This window comes from Sinohyriopsis cumingii, chromosome 4 (assembly GCF_028554795.1).
Source record: "Sinohyriopsis cumingii isolate HCF-2022 chromosome 4, ASM2855479v2, whole genome shotgun sequence".
In the NCBI taxonomy this organism is placed as follows: Eukaryota; Metazoa; Mollusca; class Bivalvia; order Unionida; family Unionidae; genus Sinohyriopsis; species Sinohyriopsis cumingii.
The window spans coordinates 137302649-137321986 of NC_142964.1; the positions used below are offsets into that span (position 1 = coordinate 137302649).

General features: G+C 39.8%; 1 protein-coding gene across 1 annotated transcript in view; it reads left to right on the forward strand.

The window, feature by feature from the left end:
* Window positions 1–19338, forward strand: part of LOC149802159 (neuronal acetylcholine receptor subunit alpha-10-like) — a 214022-nt gene that overhangs the window by 24357 nt on the left and 170327 nt on the right. The gene's annotated exons all lie outside the window — the stretch shown is intronic.

Consider the following 19338-nt stretch of genomic DNA (forward strand, 5'->3'; position numbering starts at 1 on the left):
ACTATGCTGACGATGTTTTGCATATCAAAGCTAATAGTTCTAGGGACCAAAGCAAAACCATAATTATTACTTATTAGCTGATCGAACGTCCAGAAATCATGAGGATCAATAATTGTTGTCTGAAGTAGCGAATTGACTGGCAAGAGTTCCTCATAGTCATGATTAGGCTGCGTCATTTAAATAGCGAATAAACACGTCATGGCTGGATTTGGAGGGAACAAAATACGAATTTACCTCAAGTGACGCTATAGGATTTATTGAAGAAAAATATATTTCCTTTTATCCTGAAAAAGTCCCAGAAATTTTAGAATACAAATAAGCCTTGAACATAACTATTCCAAAAGGAACATACAATATGTTAACCAGTTAAAGGTTGACTGAAAGCAAATTGGACAACACGGACGATAACGAGTAAAAGAAATTTATGATATATTTATCACTTCCAGTGCTGCTAAGATTATAGGTCATTTTCAGATTCTGGTATCTTTTGGTATAGTGTTCCATGCTTACTTCTCTATAGTTTCGCATATTGCTTACATTTCTAGTTTACAAATAGAGTATAAAATGAGTAAAACAACAGCACAATATCGTGTTCCAGACGTTAATGATATTGAATATGATAGATCAAGATCTAACACGACACATGCATTGAAAATAATTAATAAAACCTAAACGACATGACAGCTTTGAAAGAGTTTATAGACAAGTACGGAAACGGTTTTAGCTGGTGTAGATATATCATAGCGATGGGTACGACGAAAATTTTTACCGCGGTATTTCTGGTCGTACAAATGATAAAGTACCACGGTATACCTTAATTGTTTTGGAGAACAATAATTTAGTGTTTGTCTGCCAATACCTGGGAAACTTTCGTAAGCAAAATAGCACCAAATTATATCCATTTTGCACAAAAACTACATTACTTATCTTCAGCTCAAAAGAAAATCACAGCCCCCCCCCCCCCCCCCCCCGCCACCGCAGCCCTAACATGCACCCCAGGAAATTAAATAGTCAGTACCTTATATAAGATGAATTTGTTATGTGTATCATAATTGTTGTGTAAGTCGTAATCTAAGAACTGTAACTAGAGTGTGATGATTAAGTTCACACTATAGTTGATGCTGTGAAAGACACCGAAGACTACAATTTACTAGCTACACTATTTATGTAAACAAGGCAGGGCACGTTTGAGTGAGATGCCAACACCAGTGCGAGATCTTTATCATACAGAGCAGCGGGGGGGGGGGCGAATCGGACATTTTGTCCAATCGTTATTTTGCTTAATTATTACTTTCTGCACTCAGCGGATCCGGTGTAGTCAGCGCTGGTAAAAAAAAAAACGACGACGGTCCATCCTACACGACGGTGACGTCATTTGGTTTAATACATTTTCTGCGAGCCGATCCCAGTTTTGTCAGCGTCCGGTAAACACAGCGACGACCGCGTCGATGTCATTTCCCCCCCTGCTGCTAAGAAGTTATTTACAATGAAAATTATTTACAACTAACCGAATATTTGGTCAAGTCCGATACGATATCGTGTCCGAGGATCATGTAAATTTATCGTTACAAATCCATGTGGGGTCGACTGAGCATGACTAAAAAAGTTTCGAAAACCATTAAAGTCCATGTCACCGCCACACCAAGTTTGCCAGATATTTCGTAGCGTGTGTGTATCAACGCCGTTGAATACAGCAAGAATATTACAGTTGTCTCTGATTACTTTTGGAATCTGAGTGTATCGTTGAGTGACATATATCACGTCGGTGCTTTTATGCCTGCCTCTGGAAAATATCCTAGCTGGGTTTTTTTGATTGTCTAACATAACATCATCGTACACGACTAGATTGTTAACGTCGCCATCAATATCATCAATGCCTGGTGCATCATTGATATCTGTAATAAACTCAATAACATTTTTTTCAGCGATCGCTGATGCATTCTCGTTAAAATCTTTCAACACCTCGTAGCATCGTTGATCATCTACGCTAGGGGCGATTAAATACAACTTATCCCACTTCATCCATCTCATTATTAAATTGAGTAACAATTGCGTCTTGCCGGATCCAGATGGTCCGATGATAATCATCCGGATCGAGTTTGGTAACGCTGCAACATGCTTAACTGGTTCTCTCGTTTTAGTCGCCGAAAAATCAATTATATTCATATCTCTATACATAAATTATGGATCTATATTGTGTGAAGTGTAGAGTGCGTACTGGCACAAATGATATGACAACCGTTACAACGAGAAATAACAGATCGGCGCTTACTGGTAAGTGTGTACAATGCGGTACAAAGAAATTTAGATTTATTTCTGCTAGACCCGGGGATGCTTTAAAAAAAAGCGAGGAGGTGATATTGCAGCCAAGTTATCAAAACTCCCCGGAACACCGTGGGCAAAGTATCCAGGAGAAAAGCACCTCCCGTGGATATAGCTACTGTGGCCCCGGAACACGATTAGATATCAGACTCGATGATCAAAATCAGCCCAAACCCGGTGAGTATCCAATAAACGCTATCGATAAGGCGTGTCATGCTCATGATGTTGCTTACTACAAAAGTAGCGATCTGCAACAGCGTCATATCGCGGATGTAAAATTAATTTACGCGTTAAATGCTATTCCTGATAAATCATTCAAAGAAAAATTGGCTTCATGGTTGGTAAAATCGGCTATGAAAGGTAAATTAATGATTGGAAGCGGAGCTTCTCGCGCTGGTAATTGAAAACGCTAGCGTTTATAATAACAACATGGAATCCATCTATTATTCTCCGAGAGGATACTGGAAGGGGAAGGCCGCAATTGGTAAACTCGCAAGCGCTGCAAAGGTAACAAAGGCCGTTGCGGCTAATTGGTTATCCAAACAGGCTATATGGCAAATCTATCTACCACCACCTAAACAAATCAACTTCTCACACTTTGATGTCAGCGTACCCAATGAAGTTCATCAGGCTGATATACTATTTCTGCCGCATGACAACGGTTACAAATACGCGCTAACCGTAGTTGATGTTGCGAGTCGATACAAACAAGCGGAGCCGTTAAAAACAAAGTCAGCAACTGAAGTAGCCGATGCGTTTGAGCGGATTTATCGAAGGGGTCCTCTGCTCTGGCCAAATCTATTACAAGTTGATCCTGGCAATGAATTTCGCGGCGCTGTTTTATCAACGCTGAAACATCATAGCGTCGCGATACGACGAGGTCATACTGCGCTACATCGTGATCAGGCAATTGTTGAACGATTAAATCGGACTCTTGCTGAACGGTTATTTGGGTATCAATACGCGAAGGAATTCATCCAAGAAAAACGATCTCGTGAATGGGTTAAAAGGTTGCCAGGCGTAATTGCCGCGTTAAATAACGAGATTACCCGAGCAATCAACATGAAGCCCAGCGACGCGATTAAAAAAAGTATATACCCGGAAGATCAAAAATAGATAGCGTTTCCAAGCCGATTTTCGGCGATGTCACTGTTAGATATCTATATGAACCAGGAGAGCTTGAAGGCGGTAAAAAAAGAGCTACTGATCCTATTTGGAGTGTTACCACACATAACATATCAACGATAACACGATCAACTGGTAGACCACCGATCTACAGACTGGATTCAACTGCCCCACAGCGCGGATTTACTCGCGAGCAACTACAAGTGATACCTGACGATACTCAATTGCCCCCGCGTGGTCTTAACTAGCGCCGTTGCGTCTATTGCACTCAAGACAAGTTAACCTCACATTACCACGGATATGACCGAGACTGTTATCGATCCTGTCCACGGTAAATTGGCGAGCGTCTTTATCCGAATAACGCCAGCGCATTACACAATTGCAACTCGCGCAGTGATTATTCTGTTGTTGTCGTAACGCAATTATTAATTCGGCATCAATATCAAAACGCCGCTGTTTTTTTTTATCCTGTTGGCGGTAACCCGAGAGTTTTCTATCAATGACGCTAGCATCAATAATGTCATCGTTGTCACTGGCTTCGTCAATAACAATTCTTCGAAGCTGATTCATTCTCCGTACTCTGGACACTGCAAGATAGACTAGATTTGACCATTCGATGCGATTATCAACTATCCAAACAATTGTGTCCGTGATGGTTAATCCCTGCGAGGAATGTATTGTCGTTGCGTATCCTAGCGTCCACGGGGATTTATCAGCACGTAGCGCGTCCTCGACGACGCTGATATCAACGAGCACAATATTATTCAGCACGAGAATTTGTTTTTTTGTCCCTGACGCTGTCGGGCCCGGGATTTCAACTTCAATGTTTTGCCGCCGTGTATCCGCGGGTCTATAACATAACGGCACTGGGCGCGTTGGAAAGTTTTTCTTATGCAACGCAAACAACTTCCGCTGAAGTGTGTCTCTGACTATCTTTCTACTCGCTACAATCAAATCGTTTGGTCTCCATGTTTCCCAGAATTCATTTAACGGCGTTTCCGGAATCACCTCGCGGATTATTTCACATTGAACTCTATCCGGCTGTAATCTGATTAATTTTTTAACCTCGCGCAGTTGTTCATCAAGTGCTCGGTAATCAGTATCGGTTTCTTCATAATAGTCCACAAAATCCTTTAACCAATCATGTGGACCCTCGCCGACAAATGGTGGTGGTTGGCCATGGTCGCCACACATGATTACCGCTGTATTCGCGCGCAGCAACCACTCAAGAAACATTTGTAAAGTATCTAACGAAACAGTACATATCTCATCCCAGATGATAACCTCAGGAATAAATTTTTCACCCATTCGATCAGGAGTCCACTCACCGCCGCTGTATCGAAAAAAGCTGTGATAAGTAACGGCGTCAACATTTCGTTGTTTTATCTCTCGCGCTAGTCTATGGGTCGGTGTAAGCACGATTATACTTGCCCGCGTTCGAAATAATTCAATTGCCCGAGTCGTCTTTCCTGACCCGCCACAGCCGCTTAAATAAACTGTTTTATATCTACAAATTGGATCAGAACACGGTGGTGCATTAGACCATTCTGATAAATTATCACCGCGTAAGTAATTATTTTCAACGGTGACATTTGCTGACGGGGAATAATCGCGTCGTATTTCATTTTTAATTCTCCATATACCCCAACTCTCGTCCGGACTAGTAAACTCGGCTAAGTTTCCCTTGTACTTTACGTCTATATAAAATGAATCAACGGCTACTCTAACCGCGGTGTCGGGAAATCTATTTATCATCGAGAATAAATTGATAGCGGCGTAACCCAGCATAGACGCCCTCAAATGTGGATACGCGGGGCTGTCTCCATCGCTGTAGGTAACAACTGTACCCAACTTTGTTCCATTGGACAAGAAAGCTGTTTTGCAGTTCACGTATCTATTTTTTGCCACTGCGTCCTTGATTACGAAATCATATTCTGCGTCATCTATAATCAGCCGTGAGCAATATCGTTTGTAGTCGCAGTTTTTTCCACCTTGTGTGAACTTACCAATTATTCTTCTACCGAGATCTTTTGCCTCGCGGTTTCGTTGGTTGAATATCTTTTTGGACCATTCGATGATATATTCCTCGTCGGCATCAATGTGTTTTCTGGATTCGTCAATTATGCTATCTAGACGCTCTGGTTCTGGTAACCAGACTTCAGTCTGCGCCCGGTAGGATATAATCGCGTCACTGACAATCAACGATACAAGCATGCTACAATCAATCATATACCGTAGCAGCGCTATTGGCAGCCACTTCTTTTCAGTCATGTGTCTACCAATCCAAATATAGCAACAGCGATGAAGTCCTGCCGCGAATTCAAATGATACTATGCGAGCGAATCCGGTTAAATCAAAATCAGGCAGTGGTCCATTAATAGCAACACGAGTCATTTCATGTCTGGGGTGTCCAAATCGTTTGAAATACTCAGCGGCGGATCCATACCCGAGAAAACTCGCTGGATAACAGGCAACCATATCAACGGAAATCATAGCGTCAGGGTTGTATTCAGTGTTCCATAGTCCACCGTGATAATATTCCAAACAACTGGATTGTACATCCGGTAGAAATTCCTTGCGCGTTGGTCTCCACGCATTTTTCCTTGCTGCAACATGAGCCGCAACCGATGGAATCGTAAAACAATTTGTTAGCAGTTGTTCATCATGCTCTTCAAATTCCATGGCGTTTTTTTTCATCTTGTTGTGAAACGCTTCAGTGCGATATAATTCACCGTTTGGTCTTACAAACTGATCAAAGGTATCCATGTCGTTTTCAGCGCTGCGAAGTAACCACACTGATACAGGGTCGTTTTTACACAAGCAAGCAATAGCATCAAATAGTTTCCTCTCCGCGAGAAAACTATCCTCTCCCAGGAATTCCCCCGGGATATACTTTACTGTTCTATCCCGTGGAAATATTGTGACCGCGGGCGTCCACGCGTGTTCGTTATGATCAATAATTTTGATTGGGGCTCCCTTTGATTTATACTTTGATTCATATAATACTTCACCGGTTATCGTTGTAACGGTTATTGGAAATCTCAGCGACGTTTCTAATTTCGCTATGTCGCTGATGGTTGCTCCACGCTCTTTTACGGTTAGTTCCCACTGGTTGATTTTGCTGCGTCGTAAATCAGTCAATTTGTTTCCTCGACACGCATTTGTAAAATGCTCTATTACTCGTTCTGCTACACAATTTATCCCCGTTGACTGTTTCATCGGCGCTAGTTTTCCGATATCAGGTTTCTTATTTAACGAGTATATTCCATAGACAACTGCTGTTTCAGGATACGCTCGTTCATAGTATGGTCTGTCAATTCCGGTTAACAACCCCGGCTTGGAGTCGCGGCTAACAGTGACTGTTTTCTTGTCGCTGAGAACCGGTTCAAATTTATCACGTATGATCCAATTGCCCACCCGGACAATAAATTTTACTCTGAAGAAATACTTGCTGGAGCCAAGTTGTGATATTATCGTTGCCGCGCGTTTGTCGTTCATGGTAGCATCAACAACACCATCAATTCGAAATGTTGACCAACTATGAGATGCACCATCACGCTTGAATTCATTGATACAGTCGCGTATTTTATTCAACAGGTTTCTATCGTTTATTAACGCTTTTGGTGCGTCCTTGAGGACTCTATCGAGATTGAACTTAATATTTTTCCAGGGCTTAATTGCTGCTAATCTCTCGAACTCCTCCATATAATTAAAACAAGTATTTAAATGAAAGAATATAGTATAATGAATCACTGCAAATGGTTGATGATTGGGTCGACAACCCCGTGCAATAAATCATGTAGAGGTGAATTCTGCGGGTATCATTTACAAAGCGTTCGTAATGGTTCTCTTGGCCCCCTACCGTGCTTGGTTTGCCACGTTGGTGTAAGAGGAAAATCGCAATTATGTATCAATTGTGGCTAAAAGCGATACAGAGAGTTAAAACGCTATTATGACAAGCGAATAAAAAACGCCGTCATTGACCCCACCGCAGACTTCGTCATCAAAACTCCTCAGGACTACATTGCAAGGTTTATAATTAAACCAAATAATGAATTAGACAAGTAGTATTATTATACAAATGAACCAAGAATTTCAGCCGCATCCCGTGCTCGTTAATTACGAGGCATCTCGCGACGGCGTTGTTAGAAATTGTAGACTGAAGAAGCCGGTTGGTACCGTAAATAATCGCGGGTATTTGATGTTTACTGCGGGAGGAAAAAGCTATTATGTTCACAGGATTGTATTTGAAGTATTTAACGGATTAATCGAGAATGGGGTTGTGATTGATCATATTAATAATAATAAGACTGATAATTCTCTTATAAACTTGCAAGCTATCTCGCAAAGTCAGAATACCAAAAAAGGCAGAACCGGTAAATACTCAAAAAAAGCAAAACCCGTAAAGTCATTTGATACAATAACGCACGAAGAAAAAACTTTTCAGTCGATGAATGAAGCCAGTAGATATTTTGGTATTTGTGTGCCCACAGTACAATTTGTTGCAGAAGGAATACAAAATTCAGAGATCTCAAAAAAGACTGGGCACAGAATTCGATTTTCGTACACAAATATCAGCGAGTGACAAGGTCACCGGCGCCTATGGCGCTGATGAAGTCACCATGACGGTGCGAACGCTACAATAAATTGTTTCTTCCGGAAGAAAACTGATGGAATAGATTGTCTTTACAAACAACTGTAATATTCTGTTTTATGTTTCATCGAATGTTAACACACCTCGGGATTGATACGCGGGGTTCATTTTGTAAAATAATTTTTTTTTTTGATATTAGAAATAAGATGTTTTATAAGAATATGAATATCGAAGACATCAATAATATATTAACCGAGATTTCAAAATTAAAAAATCAAGGAATTGAATTATCTGATAAGCTTGATAACCAAAAAATATTGTCCGATTATGAAATGAAATGAGAAAAATATAAGGTCGTTAAAGGACTGGACAAGAATAGTGTATTTGGCAAATAAATATAAAAATGAATTACCACCGCGTGATAATAATTATATAATATTCCACAATAAAGTAAAAAGTGAAAGACCAAAACACGGAAAAGGATACTCTGTTGGTAAAGACGTTACTTGTCCTGGTAATGTTCTCAGTGATATATCACGGCTAGAAATACTAATCGGAGGAAAACGAGCCGGAAATAACTCTCCGGAAATAATCAATGAGGCCGCTGATATTTGCAGGCGGTTATTTGCCGGTGGTATCATGGACATTAATGTATATCGAACGCTCATAGACGAACTCGTGGATGATTAAAAAAATTATAAAATTGTCGTTTTTTGTCAGTTTTTGGTCGTTTTTTGTCAGTTTTTGGTCGTTTTTTGGTCGTTTTTTTGTCGTTTTTGGTTAGTTTTTACGGGTGAAAACCCCAGGAAATCATTTAGAGAAAATCGATGTTTTTTACCAAAAACCGGCAAAAACCAACCAAAAACGACAAAAATTGACAAAAATTGACAAAAAACGCGGATTTTTACCGCCGATGAAAACCCCAGGAAATCATTTAGAGAAAATCGATGTTTTTGACAAAATTTATGATTCGGTGGTGGGAAGGGGGGGTGGTGATCAACCACTAATTGGAAAACACTGGTGTTTTTTATAATAAAGATCATTATACACTACAACCATGATAAACCAGTCAGCGTCTACGTGGTAAACTCACGATTGCCTGTATACCGTGAGTGGTACGGAGACGGTCTCGGTAGCACCATTGCGGGGTTATTTACAAGAATGGCTCCAAAAGTGGCGCCGGTAGCCAAACAATTAGGAATGAAGGCTATTGATGTTATTCGTGATAAGGGAATCAGCGCTATTGGAGATGTCGCCGGAAGGGCGTTTTCTGCAGCAAAGGACAAACTAATGTCGTTGGTGAGAAAAAGAAAACAGAAACCACCGGTGATGCCATCAACGACAGTGATGCCTGCAAATGTCAGTAAAGTAATAAATAACGCCGTGGAAGAAAAACTAGAGTCGTTGGCGGCTCAGTCATCCACCGATGCAACAACCAACGCGCTCATGAACGCGATAGCGGGAAGTGGCCTACGACGAAAACGACGTTGATGAATTAAACATCAACATGATAAATAATAAAATGTTTGCGCAAACCGCTGATCCCGCGTTTGATATGGACGCCCCAGTGCGCAGGGATGATTCTGTCCGTGATTATCAATATTATTCTTATCATGCAATGCAACCGAATCTACGATCGCGAATTGAACTTCAAGTCCAAGATACCAGTAAATATTTTTTGCCGTGTGAAGCGTTTATCGAAATTGAGGGAGAACTTGTAACAAATGCTGCCGATAATGCACCACACCCAAATGACGGTCGTACTCGAGTTGGCTTCGTCAACAACGGTATCATGGCGTTATTTGAGAGCGCCAGATATCTTATTGACGGACGAGAAATTGAATCAATAGAAAACGATGTTGATGTTGCAACAACGATAATCGGGCTAGCGAGATACTCAGATGATTATACAAGATCGGCGGGCCCATCTATGATGTTCGCGAAGGATACCACTGATAACGCTGATCATATTCAGTACATTAATGTGCTGACACCACAAGATACTTCAGTTGCTAATCAAGCTGAAGCAGCCAACCCAGACCGCAGAGCAAGACCAGGCGCTGAATTTACTGTTATAAAAAGTACTAACGATAATTTTAATCTAGGGTTTGCAACACGATTAGGGATGTTGCAAGGACAACGCCGACAGTTTTCATGCGCGATTCCACTCCATCACATATTCGGATTTTGCAGAAATGTTAGAAAAGTTATCTATGGGGCTAAGCACACAATCGCTCTAACGCGAAGGGGTGATGATAACAGTGCAATATGGCATGCTGCTGGTGTCGCTGCCGGTAAAGTCGTTTTAACTAAAATAGCATTGTGGATGCCGGTGTTAACTCCATCAGTTACCACGGAAGCACGATTGTTATCATTTATGGAACAGGGGGGAAAATCGTTGTTGAGTTGGCTAGCGGTAACAACTGATGCTAAAGAGGATAATGTCGGCGATACATTTACATGGCACCTGGCATCAAAACAGGGTGTTTCAGCCCCGCGTCATATATTTGTTGCGTTACAGAATAGGGAACGATTAGGTTCCCAAGAACGCAGCCATATGATATTTGATCGATTAGGAGTCAGGGATGTTTCGCTGAGAATAAACGGACAACAGGAACCATCCGAGGATATACAGCTTAATTACGACAACAACCATATTGCTCGCGTGTATCATCGGATGCTGTCATATATGGGTCGTGATCAAAACGTCGACACCGGTTTGCAAATATCACAACTTGATTTTAAAAACCTGTATCCGATTTATTACTTTTCGTTGGAACATCTTGATTTAACGAGACAGTCCGTCGTTGATATACACTTCCGAGCTCGTATAGACCCGGGTGGTGTTAATTATAGAGCGGTTGCTGTCATTCTCAGCGATAAATCAATGCTGTTGGAAGGCGTTGGTGGACGAATGAGAATCGTTGATGCGCCAGTGGAAAACATGTAATTGAAAACATAAACGCGTTTACAATAAAAATGTCGTATAATGTTGTCGGTGTAGAGTTGACCGATGGTCAAGTCAAGAAATTACGATCAAAGTCGGCTAAACAATGCGGAACCACAATAACGTTAAAGCCGTCACAGATGGCAGGTGGTAATCATAAGATATCGTTGACGGCGCGTCAAATAAAACATTTCAATGATGCGATGAAGAATAAAAAGGGTGTTCAAATAGATTTCTCGGCCGCAGCGATTAAAAACATGGAAAAGACCGGTGGGATATTTCCGTTGTTAGCTGCGATTCCAGCGTTGATTGCCGCGGCGGCCCCAGCAGTGGCGAAGGCGGCGGCGTTGGGGGCCGTTGGTACCGCGGCGGGAATGGCATTGAAGAAAGCAACCGGGAAAGGCTATAAAAAAAAACGACCCGTAGCAGGAAAGGGTCTAAGACTACCGGGAACCCCGTATTCATGGTACTCGGGGAAGGGTCTAAGACTACCGGGAACCGTTTAATGACTCCTATGTCTAATTTTGATTTAATAGATGCCGCAAACGCGTTAGCGATAAAAAACTTCAGAGGTGTTTTTATGAGGGATCAATTACCGACGAAACCAAGGAATATTGAAACCGGTATAATTAACCTCGATAAATCCTCCGGAGCGGGAACTCATTGGGTTGCATACGCAATTGATCCGCGTGCGATCGTCTATTTTGATTCATACGGGTTAGCCCCGCCAAACGAGTTCATGCGGTATATCCGGGCGTGTTCAGCCCCGGTTTTTTATTCCACGCTGCCAACACAACAATTAAGTGACCCACCGATATGCGGCCGTGAGGTATTAAACGTACTCGCGGCGATTTCATCATCGCGGAAACCACCTCATGTGGTTGTAAACGAATACACTGGTGGGGTCGTAGAGGCCCGGCGGGTTAATTAAAAACACTGTTTCTTTTTACAATAATAATGATTGATATCTGGGGACGACCGGTTTCGGCGCTGAAAGCATCCACGGAAACGCTCGCCACCGATGACATAAAAAAACTAATCGAGGATGAAATCGCTGATACGTTAAATTTAACCAGTGTTGACCCGGGCGAAATAGTTGTATTTCAAGACCGCTAGGGTAAACTGAAATCCAGTAATGTGTCGCTGAATGACGTTTTAATACGACAGCGTGATGCCGCCGAGAACACCATCGCGTTGTATACCGATGACGGACGACTTAAATCAGGTGAATCCATCTTGACGATAAATGGAAAAATAAGTACACTTGGCGACAATTATATATCCGTGTCGGATTCGTTAAAAAATTTGTATGATAAATTTAACGCGCAAGCAAATCAGTTCGAGGGGATACAAAAGTCTGTCACCGATATACAACTCACTACTGCTAGTTTTTTTGGAACCCCGACGGTAACCGAACCGAATCTTGTAGGGATAAAAAGTACTATTTCGGAGTTTACAACGCTGTCGGGTCAATTTTACACGTTACGAAAAAATTTTAACAGGGCTGATAACACCATTGATAAATTCTTTGGTAAAAAAAATACCAGACCGGATGAAATTACAATAACTATAAATGATATCACTGCGTATGGACAGGAAATAGGAACAATCAAAACTGATGTTGCAACGATCAAAGCGGGGTTATACGTTCATATACAGGAAATAGGAACAATCAAAACTGATGTTGCAGCGAACAAAAATAATATAAACGCGCATACACAGGAAATAGAAACAATCAAAACTGATGTTGAAACGATCAAAAAGCGTGTAAACGCGCATGAAGTGCTCATAAAAGCATTCAGCGTTAATGTTGCAGCGAACAAAAGGAGTGTAGACGCGCATACACAGGAAATAGGAACAATCAAAACTGATGTTACAGCGATTAAAGACAGACTACCGGAGGTGACAAAAATAAAAATCCCTCATGAAAACACCATCAACACAGTATACACGATTCATCATGGATCATTCGTTTGGACTCCTACACAGAATACAGTAAAAATCATCGCAACTGTTAAGGGTATTTATCGATTGACACTGGTTTCAATTATGCATTTTAATATATTATCGTCGAGTTCATCCGGGTTTAACAATATAATATCAACAATTATAGACAAGGGCGCAACTGAACAGTTTACAATTTATGCCGCCGATAGACATTTAACCGAGACAAACATTACATGGTATGCGGAATTTGTAACGGATCTAAGTAATTATAAACACTAGCTCTTTTAAAATAAAAATGACCACCAAGGTAATTGAATCAGAGGTATCACCGACGTCACATCAATATCGATTCAATACCGTAAAAGAATTCTCCGCGAATTTGAAAACGCTTTCCGAACAATACCGTGTAAAAATAAATAAATACCGCCGAAAAATAACCACCATCGACGCGGTCGTGTACTCGGTGTCGGGTATAGTAGCCGGTACCGGTGTTTTTTTATCCACGGTGACCATGATGGCCCCGATCGCTGTTCCAATCGCTATCTCCGCGGTGACAACAATTGCTGGAGTCGCCAACGCAATCACTAGAAAGATATCATCGTGTTCTCAGAAAAAACTCAACGAGTATACAGTAAAACATCAAATAGTATCCGACGCGTACTCGAAATTATCCGGGTTGATCTCGTTGGCGATAGATAATTCGTTTATATCCGATGCTGAATTCTCCACGATGGTCCAGTTGCATGACTCCGCGATATCAAAAATCGAGGATTTTCAACTGGAAGCTGGAAACCACGTGGCTGAAACCACTTCAATGGGCTTAAAACACTCTCCTGAAACCACTTCAATGGGCTTAAAACACTCTCCTGAAACCACTTCAATGGGCTTAAAACATCCTCCTGAAAACAAGCAGGTTGTTAATATTCGGTGTTGAAATTAAACAATAGAAACGACGAATAATAATAATGTCGCTGAACCCCGAAGGGTTGCAATTGCTTCAACGGATCGCGGAGAACACCACTCCGGTACAAACAAATATGATATCGATAACATCAACGAAGCCAGAATTCAGTGTAAACTTCCCTTCTCCGATTCCAGTAAAGGAAATAACGCTGGCAAAATTGCGAGTATATCACAGTTGGCCTAATATCCGAGCGGAAGCATTTAACGGACAACAACCTAATAACTCGCTGGTTTTTGCATGGACAAATAAACCCAATGGGACCCCAGACTGGAAGGAGGTTACAATACCAACTGGGTCATACCAAGTAGAACAAATCAATAAAGAATTTCAACGCAGGATAAAATCGATCACAGGAAAAGAATCAAAAATCGATATTACGGTTCATGAACCGACGTTATCGTCGACGATTGAAATAAGCACACCGGGGTATATGGTTGATATTTATAACAGTTCAATAAGAACCATACTAGGTTGGCCCGAGAATCCACCTAATGAAATCCCCGCGGATTTGCACACGAATGCGCAATCGTATCATGAAATTAATCCCAGTTATCAAGATAAATTGTCTATTATGAAAAACACGTTATTACCCAGTTGGTTTATATTTCAAAACAGGAATGCCATGCAGTGGTATTTTCGGTATGACAAAACTCCTGAATCGATCGTCATATTAACAGTTAATTTAGATGATATCGCTAGTGTTTTTACCGAAATTAATCATAATTACCAATTGCAACTAGAACAACTACGGAAAACAAAAGCACGAAAACACGTCGAGGTGTTAAATCAACTTATATCAGACATGGAATATATCAATGAAAGAATCGTTAAAATAATATCCGATAACAGCGATGATAATAAACAAAAATTCCTAACCGAGTATAATATCACAGAAGCCGATTTACCCGATTTCAAGTTTCCAGGATACAACGCGCCAGAACTAAGAAAGTCTCTTAATGATTTTCTCGGTCCATCAATTATCCTCAGACACAATAACGGAGATGGTGGTAGGCATATTGCTCCATACAACGTAAATATCGCATCGGTGATAGCAATCAATCTAGTGTGTGATGTTATCGAAGGGAGTTACCAGGTAGATACCAAGCAATCAAATCAAGCTCAACAGGGGTATATCCTTTATTCATTTTCACCAACAGCCCCTCCCGGATTTTTAATCGTTGAGAGCCCAATTAATCCGGTCTATATGCGATGCCATAATCGGTTTTTAACGAGAATTAATTTCAGACTTACCGATCAGTCAAATGACCTAATTGATCTACAAGAGGAGGAGTTAGTAATCACTCTGTTTGTAAGATCATTGTAAATAACTTCTTAGCAGCAGGGGGGGAAATGACATCGACGCGGTCGTCGCTGTGTTTACCGGACGCTGACAAAACTGGGATCGGCTCGCAGAAAATGTATTAAACCAAATGACGTCACCGTCGTGTAGGATGGACCGTCGTCGTTTTTTTTTTACCAGCGCTGACTACACCGGATCCGCTGAGTGCAGAAAGTAATAATTAAGCAAAATAACGATTGGACAAAATGTCCGATTCGCCCCCCCCCCCCCTGCTGCTTACAGGGTCAGTAAACATAAAACACACTGAGAGAAAAAAAACTGAAAACATATCGTGGACTAGACAAAAAAAGTCACGTACATTTCAGATAGAAAGCAACTGCGCTTCTGATAATCGTTGGATGATTCGCAGTTTTAATAAGAAATACATGTAGTTACAATATTAGCAAACACTAGTAAATAACTAAAACATGACATGTATTTTGTTTGGATGTTTTTTTTTTTTTTTTGGGGGGGGAGGAGTTCATCCGAAATGTTTCAAAAAGTTGTATTTCGCCCAAATATCTTTCACAAAATTCAACGTGGTCAACGCGTTGGCATTCGCGACACTGATATCCAAATAAACCTTTTTCACACCGAGACAAAACAGATGGAAAAGATAAAACTACAGATCAAACGATACACGATGACTTAGATATAAATAATGGTCGTATAGTCAATACGTGCGAACTAATAAATTAAATGAAATAGCAAATAAGATTCGCTTTTGGAACAGCTGGTATCCAGACACTGAATTCATTTAGTGACAACAATGTGGAAAACACCAACACGGGAAAGGAACAAGTTGATAATAAATTAACTTCTAGTGAGCAGACTAGCAATAAGAGAGCATGGCAAATATCCAAGCTATCACAACAGATTGATGAAAACAGAATAAAGTTTTAAAAAGTGAAGACTTGTCCAAACAGATATGCAGTAAGTTATCTGAAGGCGTGCAAGCATAGGAATCAGTAAAGAACAGGTCAGATGATTTTCTTAACATCAAGCAGTTTTATAAACTAATGAGCAGAGAATAAAAAATGAATTAGATATATTAGAGAGTGACATAGAGAAAATTGTTAACATATCCATGGATAACTATAAAGCTTAACAATATAAGCTATATAAGTTAAAAAGGAATTTGAAAATATAAGAATGTAGAGTTTAGAGACTATATACTTATGGTTAGCCGCGATATTATGGAATTGGGCAACACTTTCATATCTAACACTAATTTGTTGCCAGAGTTGCAGAGACATAATGATCTAACTGCGATAACCAAAACGATAAATGGCGCAAAAACAAATTGGATGTGAATGAATTTGATGATAGGATCAGGGAATACATCTGTTGAGGAACCAGTTACAGATTTAAAGTGAATAACGATATTGTACTCTTACAATTTAGAAAAATACTGTAATACAAGCATTGGTAGAGCTAACACTGTAATACAAGCATTGGTAGATCTAACACTTAATACATGCATTGGTATAGCTTACACGGTAATACATGCATTGGTAGAGCTAACACTGCAATACAAGCATTGGTAGAGCTAACACTGTAATACATGCATTGATAGAGCTAACACTGTAGGTATCACGGTACCAATTGTTTTTCCATATACCTCAATGCTAATGTTTTGTGAAATAAATATACTTTCTGTCCTACTTGGGCATGCATGTCACACGCTGTCATATAGAACAATGCTAGATTGTCAATTTGACAATGACATAACCAGGTACTCCATTGCATTTAAGAGAGATAACTCTACTGGAACTAGACAGGGGTAAGAGTTATCTAGTCACAACAAGCACATTTTCAGTCATGTGTACCATATTTTAAAAAAATCATAAAAAATACAAAATATGATCTAGATAGAAATTAACACAAACTCACATGTTGCCAAGAGGCTCAACTTTTTTTTAAGCCAAACAGAAAGTACAAGTCTTACATAATGCACCAATCACAGCTAGTTTTGTTCTTTAATTCTGAATACAATGTTCCATACACCTTAAGCTCCGCCCACCTGGACTTGCGCAATTGGTACCGTTATACCTATAGCAAACCTTAATTTTTCCAATAATCTGTGAAATAGTTCAGGACTGTATAAGTAACAAATATACTTAGTCTCACTTGTGAAAAACAATTTGATGAGGTACTAACCTATGTCTTATATGAATGTGTATAGAAATGTCATTGAGCTGTTTGAACTATTGTTTTCATACTTTTGCTTCACCATCAAAATCATCTTTTGAAATAAAATGAATTCTTTCAACTATGAGTTGTATCTTATTCATATCAGCAATTATTGAACTTCACATAGGTGATATGGGATAAATCACATTATATCATATTATGTAATAACTAGGTCAAAGGTCAATGTACCAAATAGTATGCACCTGTCCTACTTCAAAATGTACAATTCACCTAAAAGAAAGGAATTTATATTTGTTTGGTAGGTGCAGAACTTAACATCAGAGACAGGTGGACATGACCCAATCTTATTATAAAGTATAAGCTTTGACCACTTTACACTATCTACAGATACAAGAGGTCACTAACCACCAGTCCTCACACAAAGGTCCACCTACCCATCCTCTTTGTAACACAAATAGTAAGCTTTCCTCCTTTGTAATGTGAATAAAATTGTTTCAATAAGCCAGTCAGTCACCAAATATAGTAAATCGCAGCTTCTAAGTGGTTATGTTTGGATTGGGAGGTGAAATTAGGGGAATAAAATACAGAAAAATGCCAAATATAAACACTAAGTATAGCACATCAAATGGAGTTAAAAACAGGAGGAAAGTATTTATCTAAAAGGGAGAGGTAGCTTATGATAAAGGAATTAAAGGTGGCAAAATCAGCAATGCGAAAAATGAGAAGTGAAAGTTTGATGACCTTACCTTGGACAAATATATGGGGCAGGGCCCAACAGGTCCAAGGACAGCCCAAAGGCAACTGTGCTATAACATCCCTTACAGGACCCAAATTTCAAGTGAAGTTGTGTTCATTTCCATCTAATATAAAAGGGTGAATAATTTAGATAATATAGATACATATAAAGTATATTTCTTCTACATAAGAATTTAATAATAATTGGTATAAGATAGAGAGAAACTTATCTCAGAGCCAAGCAGAACATACCTTATCAGTTTTTTAACTTGTAAACTTTACTGTGAGAAATTATCAAATTGCTTCTACTTACATTTGCATCAAGATTGAGGGCTAATATAATACTTCACAAATCTTCTCTTTATTTTCATAATCAGTCACTGAAAATGTGAGATTTTATTTCCTTGAAATGTTATGACTGGTGTAAGGGAGATAACTGAATGATATACATAAGGTGTGGTAACCTTGAATACATTATCCATGTAATATAGATGAGTTCATCAACAACCTGTATTAACTTCATTGCAATTAAATTATCTCAAAATACATTACTGACAAAGTGAGAACCTAACATTTAGACTCCTATGTTTAGTGGAGACCTCAAGAGTCATGTAATTTTAATTTCTAAGATGACGCAGCTCTTTCATATCACATAGTTCATATTTTCTACAATGCCGGCATGTAGAGTGCAGCCTTCCATAACCATGCAGATATCATCTCATGCCAATTTGGATTCTTGCGATGGGATGCAAAGTTTCAAGAACAGTGTGGATTTGAATGGAATGAATACGCACTGTGTGACTAAAATGGTTATCATTCTGTAATGTTGGACCAAACATGGAAATTCCACAAGAGCAGCTTGACAGAAAGAAATAGGATTAATTGAAAGTCAGTAGTAGATTATAATTGGGCTTATACAAGTGCCAATGGGAAATGCTGACTTAAGGAAACTGTTCTTGTTTGTTGGTATTCACTGCTACTTCAACAAAAGGGAATGCAAGAGAATTGAACTAACTACATGAACAATTTCAAAGCAGGAGAGTGTAAAAAAAAAAAAGGGACAATTAGAGCAGGACAATTCAAATCAAAATGGGAAGGAATACCAAATCCTTAATAAATTACCTAAAAATTACTCATGCCAGAACATCCCACATGGTACAAGTGATCTATCTACAAGTGTACTTAGAATGTTCTCTATCCTGGTTTATGGC